Raw genomic sequence first — 6,693 nt, 5'->3', positions numbered from 1 at the left:
CAACAGTCTGCTGGAATTCCCATGGAAACGAATTAAGCTCCTATGTTAGCTGACCAGTTTTTATATTCTAATAAACCGAATTTATTAAAAAAAACTTCTACATGAGAAGAAAAATTCTCTTGCCGTGGCCTTCAATGCAACATTTAGATATATCGATGACGTTTTATCTGTTAATAATAATTTTCATTTGCATGTCAATTCGATAATTTCCTTTTGAACTTGAAATAAAAGACACCACAGAGTCGTCCACTTCTGCTTCATACTTAAATATTTAATTGAAAATACATTTAACAGCAAACGAATGACTCAACTTGATGATAAAATGAATGATTTCAGCTTCTCCATCGTCAACTTCCCATATTTATGTAGCAATATTCCAGTATCACTTGCATATCATGTTTATATCTCAACTGATTCGATACACAAGAGCTTGTTGTTCTGCGTATGATAAGTTTTTAGTTCACCTGAACTGAAAGCTCAAGTGAGCTATTCTGATGCTTTTTGTCTGTTCGTCTGTAAACTTCTTACATTTTCAACTTCTCTAGAACCACTGGGCCAATTTCAACCAAACTTGACCAAAAAAAGCACCCTTTGGTGAAGGGCTTTCAAGTTTGTTCAAATGAAAGGCCATGCCCCCTTCAAAGGGGAGGTAGTCACAAAAATGCAGAAAATAAGGTGGGGTCATTTAAAAATCTCAAGAACCATAAGACTAGAAGAGCTGAAATTTACATGGAAGGTTCCTGACATAGTGCAGATTCAAGTTTAATAAAAACCATGACCCCCAGGGGTAGTTTGGTGCCCCAATAGGGGATCAAAGTTTTATGTGCGAATATATAAGTAAAATCTTCTCAAAAACCACTAGGCCCATAAACTGAGAATAGGCTTCAGTCTAAATTTCAAATCCAGCTAACTTTTGAAATAATTTTCATAAATAAAATTTTCAGTATATGTTTGCATTTACACTTTTATAAACATGCAGGTTTTTTAACATGAGTGCTAGACAAAATCTTAAGATGTAAGGTGAAGATAACAAACAGTGATCAATCTCACAACTCCTATAAGCAATACAAAATAGATAGTTGGGCAAACTCGGACCCCTGGACACACCAGAGGTGGGATCAGGTGTCTAGGTGGAGTAAGCATCCCCTGTTGAGGGTCATACCCGCCGTAAGCCCTATATCCTGATCAGGTAAACGGAGTTATCCGCAGTCAAAATCAGTGTGCCAAGAACGGCTTAACAATCGGTATGAAACACGTCAGACAGCATTTGACCCTATATATTTGCATGAAAAACTTTTATCCCTATTGTGGCCACAACCTACCGCCGGGGGCCATGGTTTTTACAAACCTATATATTTGTATGTCAGGAAGCTCTCATGTAAATGTTAACTTTTCAGGCCAAGTGGTTCTTGAGATTTTGCCCATATATTTGTAAATCCTTGATTCTCTATTGTGGTCCCAACCTACCCCCGTGGGCATGATTTTAGGAAAATTGAATCTGCACTATGTCGGGATGTTTTCATGTAAATTTGTACTTTCCTGGCTTCTAGACAATAAACTAAGAATAGACTTAAGTCAACTTCCCATATTTATATAGGAATATTCCATTATCACCTGCATATGGTGTTTGTATATCTCAACTGATTCGATATGCAAGAGCTTGTTCTGCATATAGTCAGTTTTTAAATCGAGGTAAGCTACTGACAAAAAAGTTGATGGTACAGGGGTTTCAACAGTCTCGATTGAAGTCAGCATTTCGCAAATTCTATGGTCGTTATAACGATCTAGTTCGTCAATACTACCTATTATTGGGTCAAATGCTGTCTGACGTGTTTCATACCGATTGTTAGGCCGTTCTTGGTACACTGATTTTGATTGCGGATAACTCCGTTTTCCTGATCAGGATATAGGGCTCATGGCGGGTGTGACCGGTCGACAGGGGATGCTTACTCCTCCTAGGTACCCGATCCCACCACTGGTGTGTCCAGGGGTCCGTGTTTGCCCAACTATCTATTTTGTATTGTTTGTAGGAGTTATGAGATTGATCACTGTTCGTTATCTTCACCTTTCATTGAACAACCTAATAGGTACATGTTTTGGGAATACATGTAGTATAATTTCGTAAGACATGAATGGAATGTATGTATGAAAATTGTATTTTGCAGACATTTAAAAATATGTGCCACTTTCCATATTACACTGTCTTCTATTTTTTATTCCTATTTCTCACCGATGTCCTCTCTGGGAAGTCCCTAGCCCATTGTTTGTGTTTACAGTGTGTCGTCTTTAATGCGGTATGGAACACGGTGACGGCCATATTGAATTTGTAAAAAAAAAATTATAAATTCAATTGGTCATATCTTAAAAACGCCCCAACGTAAATTTGTCAAACAACCTGTATTTACCTTTCTTTTATACACACTTTAAAAAAAAATCATAGTGTAGAAAAATTCCTAAGGGTAGGTGGGTGGGGGGTGGGGTAATGTGTTACTGGCTCATGGTAGTAGGAGAAAACATTGAATTTCATAGCAAATATTGTTGTGCTGGTCAATTACCTCGGAATTCAGGGATTCGGTCTGGGGTTCGGTACACGATGTTCTCATAAGCGAGGCGGGATCAACACTAAGGAGGCATCTAATTCGTGCCTCTACATATTCGACTCCACTACACTCCTCCCCATGGTATTTTTGGGACATGGCTCCAGCGATACTTATAATTAAATGGGCCAGCAAAAGCAAGCCACATTGAATGTGAAATGAAAAACACCTTCCCTAAGATCTGACATATAAGAACACAGAGAAGTTCAACAGAAAAAAGGAGAAAAAACAATGAAAAATTATAAACAATTATATATACAACAGGGATGGTGAATTTAACCACTAAGGTCAAAATCAGCCAGCGCATTAGGAAGCTTAACATTCCACTGTGATCTGTTAGTAGCTTCCGTTGCGAGCTCACATCTCAGACACACAGATGTTTCCTCGTTTAATTCCTCTAGTTTTCTTTTGTCAGCCGGATACGTTAAGGGTTCCTCCAAAGAGTCTTCTTCTGTGGATTCTGGTGTTTTCGACAACGGTGGTGATGTATCTGGTGGAGGGTATTGTGGGGAGATGTTGTGTATCAACTTAACCACAGAGGGATTTCTCTATCAGAACATAATTTTAGTCGGTCATGGTACACCACTTTGCTTTTCTTTCGACACTGATCCCATACAAAACAGATGACAATTTATCCTCTACAACGTACGACCCAATCCATGGCTTCTGCAGTTTCTTTGATTAGCCAATTTTAGTGGACTAGTCTATCATGTAGACAAGATCACCAACATTGTATGGGTGCTTATGGAGACGCATGTCTTAATGGCACCAGCAATTAGCTGTAGGTGCCTATCCCATTGTCGCTGGAAACGCACATTTCTCAAATAGCAACGGATTGACTGCAAGACGGTTCTATTGTATCATTCTATTTGTCCATTTGCGCATGGTCTGTATGGAGTCGTGTGTGTCTTTGAGATCTCCAACAGTTTACAAAGTTTTCAGAATAGGCCACTCATGAAGTTCTTGCACTGATCTAAATGGTCAACCAGTGACATTGCTACTTGCTCGGCTCATTGGTTAGGGAGTGCATAGCATTCCAACCAATTGGTAAACTGATCAATCATCATGACAATGTAGCGGTTACCTCTGTTGGATTCTATGAATGGTCCTAGAATATCTATATGTATTCTTGCCATGGGAATACCGGCATGGAACTGGCCAAGTGAGGCTTTGGCTGAATGTGAGGTTTTTTGCTGGTATTGCACTCCTTGCAAGTTTTGACATACGTTTTACAGTCTTGGGTAACACCATACCAAAAATATTTTGATCGTACCCTCTGCAATGTTTTCTGCTCTCCATGGTAGCATGTGCATTTTGAATCATGACAACCTGACAATACTGTTCCTCTAAGTGTTTTTGGAACAAGCAACAGTATGATGTATTATCATCTACCCAAGTGTAATAGAGAACACTTTTAATAACTTTGAGTAGGTCCTGGCAACTCCACCAATGTTTTACTGCTGAACTGGAGAGGGGAAGTTCAATTTCACTTGGACCACTTCCTGTTTTCCACTGAAAAAGTTGTTTCAGTTCCTGGTCATTTTCTTGAGCTTCCTTCAACTCTTTTTGGCTAAATGTTTCGGACCAATTACATGTCTCATCAGGCTGATCAGATTTGAATTCATATGTAGGAAGTTTATTATGTGTCGCACGAATGGCAAGTGGGACAACGTCATTAACATCTTCTCCGAACCTACTCCACTGGCTGTGAACTCTCTCGCAGTACTATACTTGCACACACACACACACACACACACACACACACACACACACACACACACACACACACACACACATATGGCAGTTCACTTAAAACTTTATCTGCATCACAGCAATCACACTGGGGTTTTGTGGGTGGTATTCTTGAAATCCCATCGGCATAGCTGTGTGTTTTTCCACTTCTGTGTTGTATTGTCATATTGTACTGTGACAATTCCTCCAGCCATCTCGCGAGCTGGCCTTCTATATTTTTAAATCTCAGAAGCCATGCTAGACTATGGTGACCCGTTCGTATGATAAATGGCTTTCCAAGGAGATAAAACCTGTTCAGTTCAGTGAATTGTCTGGTGAAAGCGACAATAGCCAGGAGTTCTTTCCTTGTTGTACAATACCGCCTTTGGGCTGATGATAGAGTTTTGCTTGCATAACTTATAAGTACTTCTTTGTTATTCTGTATTTGCGACATTTCAGCACCTACTGCATAATCTGATGCGTCTGTATCAAGTATGAATAGGTCTTTTGAATTAAGGAATGCTAATATTGCTGGCTGGGACATTACGTGTCGAAGGGACTTGAATGCATTGTCCTGTATGTCACCCCACACAAATGTACTTTTTGGTTTTGTGAGATCATACAATGGAGCCGATGAGATGGCAAAATCCATAATGTATTCCCTGTGGTAGTTCATATAGCCCAGAAAAGTCTCCACTTCTTTACGACTTTTGGGTACAGGCCATTGGTTCACACACTGTATGCTACCTGGGGTAAATGCTACACCTTTTTCGATGACCACTCTGCCAAGGAACTGTATCTCTTTCCTGAACATAGTGCATTTCCTTGGTTTTAACTTTAAGTTATGTTGTTAAATCTGGTTAGAACTGTTCGGAGATTGGAAAGGTGATCATCGAAAGAGTTTCCAAGTACAATTACATCACCCAGGTATGCCAAACAATCTTTCCAATTCAATCCTTGTAAGACAAGCTGGGTCATGCGTTGGATTGTAGCCGGACTATTACAGTGTCGAAGGGCATCCTTACAAACTCGAACAGTCCATATTTAGTTATGAAAGCTGATTTGGGGCGGTCGAGCGGATCCACTTCTATTTGATGACAGCCCTGTGTCATGTCTAATGTGCTGAGATAAACATTTCCACTAAGGGCATCCATGCACTCTTCAATATTCGGTAGTGGAAAGGCATCTTTCTTTGTCAGACTATTCACTTGTCTGAGGTCAACACAATGGCGCACAGAGCCATCCTTTTTGCGGACAAGTACTGGGGCAGATGCCCATTCAGATTTTGATGGCACTATAACTCCATTATCTAACAAGTTTTTCAAATGTGCTTCTTCTTTCTTTTCGAAACCTTATGGAGTTCGTCTTAGCTTAGCACGGACTGGCTGAGCATCCCCAGTATTCACCTTGTGATTGATTCCCTTGAAAAGGCCTATGTCCATGTCATCTCTCGCGAAAACTTCCTGAAACTGGATGAGCAATTCTCGAACCTGATCCGCATGGCTCTTTGGTAGGTTTTCCACAGATCTCCTTTCCAAGTCTAACAAATAATCATGTAGTTCTGTAAGTGTTTTACTACTCTGAATATCATTTTGAATCTGTACGTGGTCTTTGATTACTTCGTCAATTGGTGTTACATTTTCCAGAACATGGTGTTTTGGTAGGACCACTCAGTGTGTCGACACATTTTGCAACAGCATAGGCACATCCTCAAACTCTTGGTTCGTGATGGAGTAAGGGAAAAGAAAACCTTTTATACTCTGCGAAGGCTATACCATAACTTCTCCTTCCATGGTAGCATCTAATTTGCCAACTACTCGTTCTGCAGTACGGGGTGGAGTTCTCCGCTTTTTTCTGTAGCAAGACTCTAGCAACACTGATAGCTTTTTTGTCAGCTTTGAGTACCTCTGCTTTAATCCTTATTCGTTGATGCTTTAATCAGCGAGGTCAATAAGTGTCTTATTAGTAGAAAGGAAATCGAGGCCAATTATGACTTGATCAGTGATGTCTGCTACTATAACAGGCCATTCGAACTGAACTCCTTCAATTTCGAGAACTACATCATGGGAATAATGAGCTTTTATCAAACTGATCGCACCCATACCCCTTAGGGTCACCTCTCTTCCAATATTTAATGGTGATGTCAGCGAATTAGCTAGCCTCTTATTTATGACCAAAATCTGTGCTGCTGTGTCGACAATGGCTTTCACAGGTGTGCCATTTATTTTAATATTGATCAGCAAGTTTTGTGGTCTAACTTTGCATTCATAGAGTCTCATATCAAATGTTGGTCTATGGTTAGCTTGGGGTGACGGTGATCTTGTCTTTTTCTGTCGTTTACAGTCTATTGCAAAGTGGCTCATTT

The sequence above is a fragment of the Ostrea edulis genome, chromosome 1 (genome assembly GCF_947568905.1).
Source record: "Ostrea edulis chromosome 1, xbOstEdul1.1, whole genome shotgun sequence".
Lineage (NCBI taxonomy): Eukaryota > Metazoa > Mollusca > Bivalvia > Ostreida > Ostreidae > Ostrea > Ostrea edulis.
Note: the sequence above shows the minus strand (reverse complement) of the source record.